Source organism: Phallusia mammillata, chromosome 6, assembly GCF_965637545.1.
Source record: "Phallusia mammillata chromosome 6, kaPhaMamm4.hap1.1, whole genome shotgun sequence".
NCBI lineage: Eukaryota > Metazoa > Chordata > Ascidiacea > Phlebobranchia > Ascidiidae > Phallusia > Phallusia mammillata.
In genome coordinates, this window is record NC_137257.1 from 1679880 (window position 1) to 1697563 (window position 17684).

The 17684-nt window shown below is 37.3% G+C and overlaps 1 long non-coding RNA gene across 1 annotated transcript; it reads right to left on the minus strand.

The window, feature by feature from the left end:
* Nucleotides 1–1504: 1504 nt before the first annotated feature.
* Nucleotides 1505–17450, minus strand: LOC145233940 (uncharacterized). The gene is made up of 5 exons (XR_013861220.1): nt 17367–17450; nt 14842–14920; nt 4118–4177; nt 2113–3878; nt 1505–1820 (listed from the first exon to the last, which is right to left on the minus strand). It is a non-coding gene; the product is annotated as an uncharacterized LOC145233940 (long non-coding RNA).
* Between the last annotated feature and the right edge of the window lie 234 nt (nt 17451–17684).

Genomic DNA, 17684 nt, shown 5'->3' on the forward strand with positions numbered 1-17684 from the left:
ATTAGGCAGTGCTTCACCCACGTTTCCAGGTGTTCAGCCCTGTCTTTGGGCGACTCCCTTACAACTTAACTAGTGTAAGAGCCCTGTCTTTGGGCGACTCCCTTACAACTTAACTAGTGTAAGAGCCCTGTCTTTGGGCGACCCCCTTACAACTTAACTAGTGTAAGAGCCCGTTCTTTGGGCGACCCCCTTACAACTTAACTAGTGTAAGAGCCCTTTCTTTGGGCGACCCCCTTACAACTTAAAATGGTGTGCAGCCCTTTTTTTGTGTGATTGACCGTACTTTGTATCAAACAAAATTTACTCTTGACAAAACATGGTTGCAATGGAAGGAGCAATACGCGTTATCAGGCTGCCACAGTTTGCTGCAAAACAATGACTTAACACCAAAAATGGAGTGAGCCATCGCCTTACATGCGTTTTGTGGGGGAAGAAATTGAAAAAGGCACTGCTTAATCTAAGTTAAAGTAGGTATAGGATGCAGGGAACACCCGGAAAGAGGGTGAAGCACTGCTTAATCTAAGTTAAAGTAGGTATAGGATGCAGAGAACACCCGGAAAGGGGGGTGAAGCACTGCTTAATCTAAGTTAAAGTAGGTATAGGATGCAGAGAACACCCTGAAAGGTGGGTGAAACACTGCTTAATCTAAGTTAAAGTAGGTAGGGGGGTGAAGCACTGCTTAATCTAAGTTAAAGTAAGTATAGGATGCAGAGAACGCCCGGATAAGGGGGTGAAGCACTGCTTACTCTAAGTTAAAGTAGGTATAGGATGCAGAGAACACCCGGAAAGGGGGTGAAGCACTGCTTAATCTAAGTTAAAGTAGGTATAGGATGCAGAGAACACCCGGAAAGGGGGTGAAGCACTGCTAAATCTAAGTTAAAGTAGGTATAGGATGCAGAGAACACCCTGAAAGGTGGGTGAAACACTGCTTAATCTAAGTTAAAGTAGGTATAGGATGCAGAGAACACCCGGAAAGGGGGGTGAAGCACTGCTTAATCTAAGTTAAAGTAGGTATAGGATGCAGAGAACACCCGGAAAGGTGGGTGAAACACTGCTTAATCTAAGTTAAAGTAGGTAGGGGGGTGAAGCACTGCTTAATCTAAGTTAAAGTAAGTATAGGATGCAGAGAACGCCCGGAAAAGGGGGTGAAGCACTGCTTAATCTTAAGTTAAAGTAAGTATAGGATGCAGGGAACACCCGGAAAGGGGGGTGAAGCACTGCTTAATCTAAGTTAAAGTAAGTATAGGATGCAGGGAACACCCGGAAAGGGGGGTGAAGCACTGCTTAATCTAAGTTAAAGTAAGTATAGGATGCAGGGAACACCCGGAAAGGAGGGTGAAGCACTGCTTACTCTAAGTTAAAGTAGGTATAGGATGCAGAGAACACCCGGAAAGGGGGGTGAAGCACTGCTTACTCTAAGTCAAAGTAGGTATAGGATGCAGGGAACACCCGGAAAGGGGGGTGAAGCACTGCTTACTCTAAGTCAAAGTAGGTATAGGATGCAGGGAACACCCGGAAAGGGGGGTGAAGCACTGCTTAATCTAAGTTAAAGTAGGTATAGGATGCAGAGAACACCCTGAAAGGTGGGTGAAACACTGCTTAATCTAAGTTAAAGTAGGTATAGGATGCAGAGAACACCCGGAAAGGGGGGGTGAAGCACTGCTTAATCTATGTGGGGAGGGGAAACTCCTGATTGTAAACCTGCCTGATTCAGAATTTAAGTCAGCTACCTAATGACACCAAGCGTTGCGAAACGAAAAACAATAAACACAACACAACAATAAAATTGGAAGGAGTAGGTTGTCCACCTTGCAACGAGTCTGCAAAACAAAAATTACAACTTATTAGTATTACATATGTAGTTAATTTTATATTTGAAGCAAAAATTTAAACTTAAGTATTTGAAGCAAAAATTTATTGACTATTTATATCATTTATTTCAAAATATCTTTTGTAATTTAAATGCTTAACAAAAAATGATTTAAAAAAGTTATTCCTACTTAAAAATAGAACAGAAAACATATAGGTTATAGGTTTGTTATACCAAACATTTCAATGACACATACACTACAGTTGCAAGGAAATAATATGTAATATATTTCTACAACTTACTTGTTACAGGTGATGCTTTGGCATGGAAGACTTCATTCAAACATCAGTCCCACCCAACAGTGTAATGCCTGCAGCAGACAGCCCAGCTTCAGTTGGCTGCTTGATCCAGCCAACATCGGCCAAAGCACCAAGCATCCAGACTCGATATTAACAACAATTCAATGCCTACTTTAAGCAAAGGCAACCTGGTCTCAGTCTGCTGAAACTGCATTCAAACAACATTGACCAAAATGTCCCAAGCTTAAATTAGACATATCAAACCCAATCTCAACAATACAACACAGGCTGTAGACAGGCATGCAGTCAGGTCTCAGGCGGCATACGACATGTCACTTAAATAATTGTTATAATGTAGCTTTAATATATAACACAAACATATAAACCACTGCAACACCACAGGCACATATACCAACGTAGTCATACAACACCACTATATCAACAATACACAAAACAAACTTTGGCAGAATAAACACACCTGAAATGCAACACCGTATCTATATTAGAATTAAAGAAAGTTTTATCTTAATCTGCCTAAGCTGAATCCACATATACAGTTAGCCTAATAGAGGACAGCAAAGACACATGACATAACCAATTCAATGCCATCTGAGAACCAGATGACAGCCCCGCTTCAGTTGGCCGAACGTGGACCCACCCCTTACGGTTGACAGTGGACCAGTCTTTCAGCTTCCCTCCACCAGCCTGCCCCCAGCCAACATCCGGCATACCAGACCGAAAATAACATGACATACAACAGACAGACAGTCCTTTGCAACCAGCATCAGCCATCTTAAAAAGTGACCGGGTTAGGGTCTCAGACAACATCTGCCAAGAAGCTCCAGACTGACACCAGACAAAAAAGCCTAATTGATTCTTACAACAGTCAGCTAGCAAGGATATAACCCAGTTCCAGCTCCAACTGTGACAAAGCCACTTATTTGGGTAACCTTCCCTGAGCCGCTCCAGACTAGCACCATACCAACAGACTTGGCGAACCATGCAATCATCACTAAATGCTGCAGGGTCATCGCTCTAGCCTAAAATATTCAGCCAAGCTCTGCCCTACAACACTAATGACAGCAGGCAACACAGACCGCAACAAAACATACATCCTCCAGTCAGCCAGTAAAGAAGTGCCACAGACCAGCGCCAGCCGAGAAAGAGAAGCCCGCAGACAAACATCTTTGACAAGGCCTTAACTGAGAAGCATCAATACTGACATCAAACCCGAATCACAACAATACAGTGCCGTCAATTAGAGGGGGAGATGTCTAGCGGCGGTGCACAGCCCACAGGCAGCTGCCCACCTATACCAGTAAACAGGGTCCGAACAGTAAACACATGAACTAGCGAGGTAAGCATTCCTACTAGCTAAGTGCCCCTACCGATGAGCAGGAACAAATAACTGCAGTGTACAGCCGCGCGAGCAGCCCATACACACACCGGTTTAAAACGGGAACAGCCCGATCCCCGTTGCGAACCAGTTGCTATCCCACCACCCAGTCGCCTGTCTGGCATCGAAACACAAACTCCAACAATTCAGACAGCCATACTCGATGCGTGATTGAGGCAAACCAGCCACAACCACAACATCAGCCAAGCAAATCCCAACCACCATTACACAAGCAGGCGGAAGAGCAGACATTCTCAGCCTCACTAAACAATTATTGGAGACTACTACATAGAGATTACAAAAAAAAAACAGAATCGCTCGACAAGACACTGTTGAAATGAAACTGAGTGTCAGAAGGTCTTCTCTGTGAGTTCTGTAAGAAAAGAAGCAAGTTAAAGCTTAAAACAAGTTGTAAATTTATAAATAAAGCTTAATCTCACAAAGCATAAAAATTTCAATTTATTAAAAAAATACATTAACTAATTTTAGTTTTTTAAACACTAAAAACAAAAAAATCCTGTTTAATGTAGTTTTTACCAGAATCAGAAACAACTTTTTTGTAATACAAATCTATTATGCTGTATATAACCACAGTAACAAAATCTTACAAACCTTGCCATGTAGTCTGGTGATCAAATTAGGAACAGGAGGTGAATCCTCATGTGATGAAATCTAAAAGTAACATTCGTAAACACTTAAATCTCCAACATATATTTAATAGATCTACCAGTATTACCAGCCCAGTAGACATGTGCATCAGACTTTTTGTACGCCTATTGTTTGCAAACAATGCGAACAAAACAGGTACCTCAAACATCACAATATAGATTATGACATCATAAACATGTAAGACTGATCTTCATACTGTGCAGCTTAATCTGTGCAGCTTAATCTGTGCACCAGGCTGGAAGCTAATCTGGGCTTTTAGGTGCCATAAGATGGTACATATATATGATATAAACCAATTTTTTTACATCAGTAATATTGTAACAAAAACAAGAAGGCAAATGGCGGCCGTTGGTAAAATGAAGATCTGCGATGCAACCGTCCTAGCAAAAGGTTGTGCACCCCTGGTTTAACCTAATTTACACATGACTTAAGTACTGATTCTTAAATTGATTAGTCAAAAATAAAAAAGCTACGATATGACGAAAAATTCTTAACTGTGTTGCAATGCCTACAAGTTGACCTTTAGTGACCCATGGTTTTGCGACGGCCAAGCTGACAATGAGAATTTAAAGACCATTTATCGCGGCTTTTGAAGTTTATTTTTTTATATTTATGTTGATCAACGACGTTTTGCCTGACCTTATGTTGATCAACGACGTTTTGCCTGACATAAACGAAACCGAAGAACGTTTATCGAGTTCGAATTACGTCTTAGGTGTAAAACCTTCGCCAAAACTGAAAATGCGCATGATAACTCAATAAAACAACACAGCATTGCTGCACAGAAAACAGCTGATTTCTAATCACCCAAACGACTGTCTCATAAAACGTCTGTCCGGGCGTCAAGCTGAACACTCCCGCTCTGCCGCCTTAATCGTAAACCAGTGAATTCCTTCCTTGGGACTTATATCTGACTGATAGCGAACAGATGTTATGAGTTGCAAAGGTAACTGGCAAAATTTAAATACTAAACGAATACACTGCTTAAACAATTGTTAAATTTTTTAAATATTTCTGCACCATAGGGCTTGTATTTCTGGCCTAAAACTAAAACCGATTATTTCTAGGTTTAAAGTAAGGGTTCTTAACCTGGGGTACAAAGCATCAAAGCAGGGGTGCGACATGCAGGGTGAAATTATATGCTATTTAGGCATATTTGTGAAGAATGCGTAACAAGTTACTTTGTTATATACAGTATCCAGAACGAGTTAGTTTTGTACTACTTACAATACTGTTTTCATGCATGCATTCAACACTCAAATTATAAATGCACTGAGTTTAATTGTTACAATTGTATTTACTTCTGTCGGCCATTTTGGACAGGGGGTGCGAGAAAATTTTATGAAAGCTCAAAGGGTACAAGCGCAAAAAAGGTTCAGAAACACTGGTTCAAAGGATGAAAAATGTGTCAATCCAATAGAAACTTACAAAATTCTTTAGTATACCTTACATTGCACCAAACAACAAAGCATGAAACTCCTAGATCTTGTACTTGGGTAAGTTTAGCCATTTTTTTGAAAATACGCTTTGGGGGCCTGTGGGTGAACCCTTGGGTTATTCAGGGTCAAACTTCAGGAGGATCAGATATGGATAAATAACTAACATCTGTGTAAATTTAAATAAATTTGAAGCACTCTAGCTTGACCAAACGCGTATCACAAACAAGCGTTAGACAGAAAAAAGAAAGAAAAATACGGACAAAAACAACATGTGTCCCCTTCAGGGAAGGGGATCCATAATCATCTAGTTGTCCACAGTCTGCCTAAAGGTTAAACCAGGTTAAAAACCACTGTTGCAATAGTCTCTTAAAACTTGTAAGGCTACAATGCAAATTTGTTTCGTAAAACAAATACATTCTGATTAACCCTAGGGATAAAGATTCTCCTTTACAAACACTGGAAAAAAACAAATTCTGAACACTAGCAACAGAAAACGCCATCCAAAGGCTTGTGTAGGTCTACTGCCAAAACTAGAAGGGTTGCTTAGCACATGTACCCATTGACATACACCATTATTATTTTGAAATGGGATTAAATAGACAATGTTTTTTTTTCAAATCTCATTTTAAGTGAATAGAAGGGGGTAAGGGATAGATTTATATCAGTGCTTCATACCTGAACGGAACGAAACCAAAAAACGTTGATATGTTCTGGACCGATATTTTCATTTCTCTCCGGTCTGATCGAAATAAATTTTTTTCGGTATTTCAGTCTTAACAAAAGAAGAGATTTTTTGTGGTCTTTACAACTATTAAAAGAAAAAGAAAGATGCAACACACAAGAATTATTGTCGTTGTTGTTGCGTCACATAACATTTGCCAATCATATTCAAACGGATGTAAATTGTAGGAGCTTTAATTTTTATTATAACGGTATTTAGTTCCGATATTGTATTTTGAATATTTTTTATTTTGGTTTTTCATTCCAGTATTTGAGCCAAAAATTATTTATTTCATTCCGGTATAATGCTCCGTTCCGTTATGTAACACTGATTTATATGGTAAAAAACAATAATAATCACATTAGAAAGGCAATAGGCACCATTGTTGAGAGTGCTTTGTCTTTACTGAGGTGGCGAATTTGAGTGAAACAAATTGTTATTTTTTACATGATCCCCTTGGCTTTACCACATACGTGTTAAGGTTCATAGCTTATTATCACTTATATTGTCAGTGACAAACACATACATTTACTCACAAAATTGCTTAACTGGGATTTGACACAATTCATGTTGCCCAGCTCACTTGGTGGTTATGATGTCACAATGTGTTTATGCCACAGTGGGTAATAATTAGAGATGTGGTTTGGTTTTAAAAGTTTTTACAAAAAAACTAAATGTGGCTTGTTTACTTCCCATGGGAACTTAGTGTCTAAGGGTAAATTACACTTTCAAAAAGAGCTAGAAAGGTCAGTTCAGGCTAAAATTTTAAGCAACCCACAAGAAACACTCTTTAAACTGCTGTTTAAAAATTCAGAACATTCAGGGTTGTACTTCTGACCTAAAGGACTAGTAAAGCTAAAAACGAATGTTTTGGGGTTTACGGGTAAAATGGGTGAACCTAACTAAAAGCTACAAAATCATTTAAAATATTTTACAATGCCACAACCAACAAAGTATGAAACTTCTTAAAATGTGTGAGGCTACAACAGAATTGTTTCGTAACACAAATGCATTCTTCTTAACTTTGTTTCTTAACTTTTGAGAAATGCCAAATTCATACAAACCAATTCTGAACACCAGAAATGGAAAAGCCACCAAAAAGACTTTGTGCAAGTCCTTTACTTAATCAAAGGGTTGATTAGCACATGTCCCATGAACATACACTGACCCCTACTTTAAATGTGATTTAATAGCTTACATTGTTTCTAATCAGACCACACTTTAGCAGTGGTATGTCAAACACTCAAAAATCGAACCAACGTTAGTCAGGCATTATATGCTTTTGGAAGTTCAGCCACAACCCTTCACATTGTGATACAATCATAATTATGACTAACTTTGCTTCATGACACACATGATCATACATGAAGTAATGATTGTCTGGTAAGGCAAAATGGCACTTCGACAAAAACTTAAGGCCGTAAAGTTGACCACTGGGCTTATCAGGCTAAATCTAACTGACCCACATAACTGTTAAGTCTAAAAAATAAATATTTGGGGATAAAGTGTTGAATCCAACCAAAAGCACTAAATGAGTAAAAACTAGAAAAGTAGCTTTCTGATAAACTTCCATTTTATATTTTCTATATCCTTTTTATCAATTCATTTGATCTACATATATGATTGTTTTTGCAAGCAAATACGAATAGGTCCCCACATGTCTGTTTGTGCAAATTTACAGTAAACAAATGTTTCGGTTATTTTTAGATTCTTAAGGAAAAACTTAACCAACCTTAGTCTTACCCCAACTTTAAAAGTTTTGTCCGTATTCTTTTTGCATCATTATTGTCAAACAATTACAAAAAAACAGTAAATAAGAATGGGAAAAATACTTTCAATTTAATCTCATGCTATGACCTTGATATTGTCGGTCAAGGTCAGTTTTTGAACACAATTTTCAAAACTAAAAATGTGCGTGATAACTAGGGCGATTATTTTTTGACGTAAAAAATGAAAAATTTTGACCTACAAATTGAAAATTTTGACAAAATTTGACTTTAAAAAACTTTTTTTTGACCAAATTTTGACCTATGAAGAAATCAAGTAGTTAAATTACGCATTGTTGTACAAAAAGTTAAAATATGGCTGTAGGCTAATCTAACTAGAGCGAAAGAATGTGCAAAAGCCTAACAAAAGGGCAAAAATCTGAACACAGATTTGGCCAATTCTGAAAAGGAAAGTGAGCTTATTACAAAACACTGCCAAAAAATGCAGCTAAGACACAACGAAAATTGTTCAATACATTTGTCTAAGCCAGGGGCGGGCAACATACGGCCCGCGGGCCGGATCCGGCCCGCGACGGGATTTTGAGCGGCCCGCAGAAAGTTTCTGGTCTTACATGATAATGTGGCCCGCGGCCACAGTCTGCCGCAATTCAAATTATAGTTGTGACAGACAGTAACGCTCCCCAATATCAAATAACTTTCCCGCCGTTGTTACCGTTGCACCATACATCCATTGTTACGACATAACTGCCAACCTAGTGTGTGGCCTGCTTTCACGGTTTCCTTTGTTTCCACACGTGTAGCTAGTTAGTGTTTTAGCAGTATCTAAGTCTGTGGTGTATGCATTAAATTTGCTGTGGTGAATAATTTTATGTTATAGTTAGATTGTTTGGACTGTATTGTAATTGCGACGTTCTTGATTGTATTTGGTTTAGGTGGTAAAAAATCCGTTTTAAATCATTGGATAATACGCGATTAATGTATCGATTCGGGAATCCGGCCCGCCAAGTACTCCATTTTCCCATATCAGGCCCGCCGACTGGAGAAGTTGCCCGTCCCTGGTCTAAGCGAAAGATACATGAAGTATCTAAAGCAAAACCAAAACGAAAAGTTTACTGACAGTGCAGCCTCTACAACACCATGACAATGCAGTTTGTAAACAATTTTAACTTGGTAAAAAAATTTGACTTTGTAAACAATTTTGACAATTTTTGACCTATTCTAAAAATTGTGACTTTTTTTGACAAGTCATAATCGCCCTAGTGATAACCTAATAAAACGACAAAGCATCGCTGCGCAAAAACAGCTGTCTTATAAAAAGCCTGTCCGGATGTCAAGCTGAGCACTCCCGCTTTGCATTCACCCACCTTAATCACAAACCAGTAAATTACAACCTTGAGATTTGAGTCTTCTATCTGACTGACAGTGTACACATATTATGGACTGTAAAAGTAACTATTTGGCCGATTAAGGCAAAAATTAAATTCTAAACAAACTAGAAGGGTGGCTCAGCACATATTGCCATTGCACATACACTTTAACCTATTTTGAAATGTTAATATACTCCCTACACTTATTTTATATTGGGTCCCATATCACCCACTGACTTTTATAACCTCACTTGTTTCTGCAGGCAGAAACTCATGGGTCCCCCACACATGCAAAGTCAAAAACAATGCACTTCAAATAATAACCATTAGCAAGTTCGGTGCTTTAAGAAAACACTGTGGCCAGTTCCTGGCTTAAATAATCATGCTATTAAAAGTAATGCAAATCTGATTCAATTCACACATTGTAGTATTTCCTATTTAGTGTTCTATTTGTAGGAATGAAGGGGTAAATAGTGGCAAAATAAAGTGAAACACAACAATCGACACCTATAAATAGCAAATTGAACAAGCTGTCCAATTTCATTCAATTCCGACACTGTTTTAAAAAATCACCCATTTTAGGGGGCTGGTTAGGTAAATGTTAAATCTATAGGGTGAAACCGAACAATCGACACCCAAAAATGACATAATATACTAACTATCCAAATTTCATTCAATTCAGACATTGTTAAAAAAAGTGACCCATTTTAGGGGGGATAGTGGGGTAAATGTTGGTGCGACAGGGTTGAACACAACAATCGACGACTACAAATGTCACACTCTACAAGCTGTCCAAATTTCATCTAATTCCGACACCGTTTAAAAAACTCACCCATTTTAGGGGTTAGTGGGGTAACTGATGGGGTTTAACACCCAAAAGTATAAAATATGAAATGACAATGACCCAGTTAACAGTCATGTAAAATTTTATTCAATTCTGACAATGTTTAAAATTTTGACCACTAGAGGTGTTATTAGCCACATTCGTCAATGCTTCTGACGTCATAAGGCTGTTAACACCCCTCCAACTGTCTACTGCAAAAACATCTACCAAACAACCCACAAACACAAGTAACATATGTCTGGTTGCCTTTATACCAGTGGTTCCCAACCTTTTTGTAGTCACGGACCCCTTTTAGAAATTTTGTAGGTCCGCGGACCCCCAACGTAATTTAGTCTTGTTATGTTTTTCGTTTCCTGCATTATACTTTATTATACTTTCGTTTTGGGGGCAGAATTTTATTCAACGTTCACAGTCCTTTAATCTCAATAAAGTACTGTACTGTAGCAGTCAAATGCAACAAGAGCCTTTCTGGTGTACTATACTTGAAACAAAGCACAATAAGTTATGTTGTTAATGTGTGTTGTGATGTCACAATGGAGGTAACAATCACAAGTTTTCCTGATCCAGAGGTTTGATAAATGGTTTGCACTCATACGCAGGAATGGAAAAACGCTTTGGGAACTTAAAAATATTGTACTGCTGTTAATGCTACAAATGTTTGCCTCCACGGACCCCCTGAAAGCAGCTCACGGACCCCTTGGGGGTCCGCGAACCGCAGGTTGGGAACCAGTCCCCACACGCCTGTTTATGCGGTTTACGGTAAACGAATGTTGCGGTTATTTTTAGATTCTTAAGGACAAATTTTTCACAAAGCATTAAGTTAACTTTAAAAGCTTTTGTCCATATTCTTTTTGCATCATTATTGTCATATAATTACAAAAATCGGTAAAAAAACAACGGGGATAACACTTTCCATTTAATCTCTTGCTTTGACCTTGATATTGTCGTTCAAGGTCAGTTTTTAAACACAAATTTTCCTAGAAAGCCTTAACTGTTGTATTAGACACTATAAATTAAAAAGTCGTTTGCTGCAAAGGTATACATAACAACTTGTTTTTCACTTGGCCGTTTAATGACCCTTTTACACTGTTTTTGACAGCATGCATCTCAGTCATGGGCGCAACTAGGGGGGCAGGTTCGTCGGCATGCCAGGTCCCTTTTCTGTTGGCGTTATTGCGGATAACGGCTCTCGTACAGTGCCGAAAACACGTTCGTTCGCATCAAAGCTAAAACTAACTTTCAAATGACAGGACAAGGCGCCGGTACAGCAGTAAATTGCTTCATCGGCATGTATTGTGATGGTAAAAACGAAGTTTCTGCGATTTATTTATACAACAACCTAAATAACCACAACAACGATCTTTGTTGGAACTTGAAACGTATTTACATCTACACAAAAATAAAATGTTGATCGGCGTGGAGCTTCAGCCGAAACTCGTTTAACAACTTGTTTGTAATTTACATGTCAGTTCCTGGTCCGCTATCCGAAACAGACTTTTGAAAAAACGACGTTATTTTCCTCATTTTCTTAAATGGGCAAGACATTATTAACTAATTTACAGATTGAAATATTAACGTGTACACACCCATTCGAACGAGTTTATTTGTTACGAAACAATGCCTTAGTTTTAAAACGTCAATTTACTATCACAATTGGCTTTGTGACTTACAAGTGTTCCTTTTACACGGCATTCAAAGCCGTACAATCCAAGGACGAATCCCATTTTTTAGATTATTAGTGAAAAAGCGCGTCGGACCATTTGACTAATCTATAATACGCACTTTGCAATACAATCGTTTTTGGGAAAGTCCGTTGCCTGCCCCCTCAATTTCCCGCTAGTTGTGCCACTGATCTCAGTGTTCAACAATGCCGTTTAGCCTAATTTATACATGACTTAAGTACTGATTCTTGAATTGATTTGTCAAAAATAAAGATACGTTATGACCCAAAATTCTTAACTGTGTTGTAATGCCTACAAGTTGGCCTTTAGTGACCCATGGTTTTGCGACTGCCAAGCTGAAAACGAGAATTTAAAAAACATTTATCGCGGTGTTTGAAAAAGTTAAGTTTAATTTTTCATATTCATGTTGATCAAGGACGTTTTGCCTGACATAAACGAAACCGAAGAACGTTTATCGAGTTTAAATTACATCTTAGGTGTAAAACCTTCGCTAAAACTGAAAATGCGTGTGATAACTCAATAAAACGACACAGCATTGCTGCACAAAAAAACAGCGGATTTCTAATCACCCAAACGACTGTCTCGTAAAACATCTGTCCAGACGTCAAGCTGAGCACTCCCGCTATGCCGCATTAATCGTAAACCAGTGGATTCCTCCCTTGGGACTTATATCTAAATGATAGTGTACACATATTATGGGTTGTAAAGGTAACTGACAAAATTTTTGAATATTAAACGAATACCCTGCTTAAACTAACTTTAGGAGGATCAAGTTTTAAACAATAGCTAACAGCTGTGTAAATTGGAAGAAATTTCAAGCACTCTTTCTTGACCAAACACGTTTGACAAACCAGCGTTAGACAGAAACGAATATTTCGGGGTTTAAGGGGTAAAAATAGATAAATCCTGTTAAAAGTTAGAAAATTCTTTAGAAAACCTCACATTGCACCCACCAACTAAGCACGAAACTCCTAGATGATGTACTTGAGTCAGTACAGCCATTTTTAAAAAAATACGTTTTTGGGGCCTGTGGGTGAACGGCTGGGTCATTCGGGGTCAAACGTTAGGAGGATCAAATTTGGATTAATATGTAACATCTGTCCAAATTTTAATAAATTTGTAGCACTTTTTCTTGACCAAACGCGTCTCACAAACCAGCGTTAGACAGAAAAAAGAAAAATACGGGCAAAAACAATACATGTCCCCTTCATGGAAGGGGACCCATAACTACAAACTATCAAAATCTCATTCAACCTTATGTTCTATCTTAAATGAAAGAAGTGGTAAATAGTGATAATATAGGGTAAACAAAACAAGCAACACCAATAAATGACAAAGCTAACCAAATTTCATATAATTCGAACATTAAAAAAATCACCCATTTTAGGTGGCCTGCAGGGCAAATGTTTGGGCAACAGGGTGAAACATAACAATCAACACGAATAAATGGAATCTTCTACAAATTAACCAAATTTCAATGAATTCAAGCCTTGGTAAAAAAAACCTCTCCTTTTGGAAGGCTGATTAAGTAAATGGTGGAGCTGCAGTTCAAAACAAAACAATCAACATCTCAAAATAGCATAATCTAGGAACTGTCTAATCACATTTCATTCAGAGATTAAAAAATTCACCATTATTAGGGGGCTAGTGGGGATTAATGTCGGTGAAACATAACAACCAACACCTCTATTGCCAATTTTTACAACTATCCAAACTTCATTCAATTTAACATTGTTTAAATAATTTACCCATTTAACTGCCATCAAGGAACACATGCCTTCACATTTTTACAAGTACCAGAGCACACATTTATATTGGTTCCAATTACTTAATATAAACGTCTAAATTCATATTCTACTCTGAACATCCCTGAAAATCATTTAACAAACTTCACAATGTACCAACTGATAAAGTATGAAACTCAAGCATGTTTAAGATAGAACACTTGCAACATATCATAATTATTTGTATTTCACAAAAACGTTGCGTCAAGCAGCATTTACTACTTGCTGTGTATTAGCAAAGCAGACAATAACCTTTACCCAGTTTCAAAGATATGCTATTCATGACTTGTTTGTTAACAACATCCTGCTCTATTCAGATTCTTTAGAATACTTAGAAGTATCGTTTCATTAGTTTATTGCATTCACTTCTTACTTAACAACAATATTTTGCTTTAAACCTCCATACTATACAGTCTGTCATGTAACACACTTATTTGAGTGCAGACCGGCTGTTTGATAAACCTAAAGCCAGGTGGTACATGTTTTCATGCATGAAGCACAGATCATTCCAAATCATAAACCAATTAATCACTCCATTGCCCCTAGGGAACACAGTGTATAACATGGACATTACAGCGTTTAAATCAAATCAGGGACTAGAAAGATTCTATTCTAAATAACCCATGAACACAAAAACAAATATTCTGACCAAAAAATTGAAAACAGATAAATTCAACTGTAAGTAACACATTGCTTTCAATAACACCAAACATCAAAGAAAACAAATATTATATTCACAACAAATAAAAAATCTGGGTTATATATATTGGTAGGTATCGCTGCTTCAATTTTATGTTTAAGATGTGAACTGCTGGGTCAAATAAAGTTAAAATTTACAAGAACAATTTCAGTGATAGATATCTAACGAGAATCGTAATTTCAAATCCACATGCTGGACCAAATGGAAGGAACAAACCCACATAAGACATTACAAAATATTAACAAAAAACATACAAAAACAATATGTAATACAACTGTTCCCAGAATTTGAAGGCGATATTAAAAAACAGCTAGTTTCTACACCATAGCTTTGTAACTAAACTTGATCAAACTAATGTAATTATTATTTGAGCATTACTTGAACAAAAACAATTCAAACAAACCTTGTCATCGAAGTCATGAGACGATTCAACTTCATAAAAGCTTGATGAATCTCTTCTGTGATGAAAGTTTGAGGGAAAGCTAAAAATAACATTTGTAATTAGTCAATTTTCTAACATATGCATATTTTACATGCACACAACCAATTTAACATTTACCAAAAATTCCCTTTAGGGAAGGGGACACATAATTATGGGCAAACAATCAATTTTTTGTTATTTTAGTTTAAAACAATGGACATGAATTGCTGGAGGAGAATCCTTAACATTTCACATTAACTCGCACCAGATTTTCACCCAATCAAACTACACAAATACTTCCTAGTTTGGGAAGCACTAATAGGCCAGTGTGAAAGCAAACAGGGTAAAGCTCATTACCGTATTTAAAAGGTATGGCCCGCCACAATACATAAACTTAAAAAGTGTCCGCTGTGGCCAATTAAATACCCAGTACTTCTTTCAAGATTGATCACAAAAAAACACACTAACAATTGCCAGAAAACAAAAATTACTCAAATTTGTTTAAGTTGTGCTCTAAGTGTCTGGTGTTTGTTTGCAAGTTGAAAAAATATGCTACTAAGGTAAAACTAGAAGGGTGGCTTAGCACATATTGCCCTTGCATATACACTATAACCTGTTTTAAAACATCAATATATTTCCTATGCTGATTTTATATTGGGTCCCATACCATCTATTGTCTTTTATAACCTTAGTTGTTTCTGCAAGCAGAAACTCATGGGTCCCCACATATGCAAAGTTGTAGATAATGCATTTCAAGAGATAACCATGCGCATGTTTAGTATTGTAAGGTAAAACGCAGTGATCGGCACCGGGCTTAAATAATAATACTATATAGAGTACAAACTATATAAATTTAGATTCACCCCAGATATTGTTTGAAGTATGTCCTATTTAACGTTCCTTTTCAAAGAAACGAAGGAGTAAGTAGTGGCATAATGGGGTAAAACAAAAAATAAATAGCAAATTCTACAAGCTGTCCGGTTTTCATTCAATTCGAACTTTGTGAAAAGGGTCAACTATTTTCGGAATTAGTTGGTTAAGTTGTGGTGCTACAGGGCAAAACATAACATTTGAGGACTTAGTATGTTTAACAAACTTTGCAAAATTTCATATAATTAGGACGTTTTTCAAAAGTTCATTCATTTTAGGGGGCTAGTTGAGTAAATGTTGGGGCTACAAGGTAAAACACATCAATTGAAACCTACAAATAGCATAGTCCACATACTACCCAAATTTTATCCAATCTGACACTGTTTACAAACTCACCCATTTTAGGGGGCTAGCAGGGTAAATACTAGGTTTTTTTGGACAAACTAAGTGGGATGCACATCTACATCTAGGGATGCACATCTAGGGTTGGGGGTCCGGACCTCCCCTTTTCAAAAAGTTTGTGTGTAAAAGGCCAAAATCGTTTAGTTTACCGCTACATGATAACAGGGAGTCGTTATCTCAAAGCCGCAAGGTTTTAATCTCTTGTATTCGCTTGTTATCTACCGCCAATTGTGACGTAACAAGGGTTGAATATGGAGTTTTATGCGCTAACAATCGGAAAGTTACATTCCGGCTGGGACGCTGGTTGTTAACTGCACTAAATGCAACGTATCAACCTGTTTTGCATTTTAAAAATGTGAAATGAGTAAAAAATGGATAAAAACGTTTAATGTTGTATTGTTTCGACCCACCAAACACGTAATAGTTTGTCACGAACATTAGATCGATGTTCATTGAATTTATGCCTTCTACAGTTACCAACTTAAGTGCATTCTTGACATTGTGCAACTTAACAGTAGCATTATCGCTTTAGAAAGGCGTTCAGTCCTTGAGAATCTGTTCCCCATGTTTTAAGCAACGATTTCGATTACCTGACGCTTATCGCTTATCTTGCATCTGCAGTTTTGCTGAGTAAGCTAGATGGCAGCGACGAAATGAGGAAACTACAAAGCTGTCGCGAAAATTATTTGTTATTTCTGTCAATTGGATGGATAGAGAAACCGCCAAAGTCGAAAGTTGGATTAGGTTTCAGTCTTGTACTTTCGGGTTAAAGTGCTCGTTTTTAACAAGAAAACGAAATAGGCAACGGGTCAATTGAGTGGTAGTTTGACGTGTGAATTACATATTTAGTCTCGTGTGGTCTAGCATATTTGTGTGGGAAATTTTCCACAGATCTAATGACGTCATTAGGGAAATTCCCAAAATAAAATGTTGGACCGTTTAAAAATTTCTGGATACGCCCTTGTTAAGACTGCAGGGTAAAAGAGAATGTATTTCAGAGACTGTTGTATTTCACAACAGATACAATGGTTTGGTTTAAATAGGACAGAAACACATTGCACCAACCAACAAAATATGAAACTCCTAGGTCACAGATACATTTAAATAAGTTTGAAGCACCATTTCTTGTTTATAACAGATGGTATAAGCAACAAGGAGAAAAACCATATTACCAACATGTCGAAAAACAAAGGATTAGAAATAATTAAATAAGAATAAATAAACCACTATTATACCTTTCATGATAGTTTTCTGTTTTCCTGTTGTCACATCATGCTTCACATCATCATGAGTTCAGAATAAATATTAGAATGTTTAGTTTGAAAATAATCTGAAAAAGATATTCAAATTGTTACACCACAATCCAGTAGCTCATGGACACAAAAGAATTTTATACAATCTTATGAAAAATGTATGCAACAACTCTAAACTTAAAAAATAAATCTCAAAAAATAATTGGTCACAAAACATTTTGACAAACAAAAACTAATATATTAACCCACTAAACTTATCGTGGTGCATTAATTTTAAATGATATTCACTTGAATGCGAGT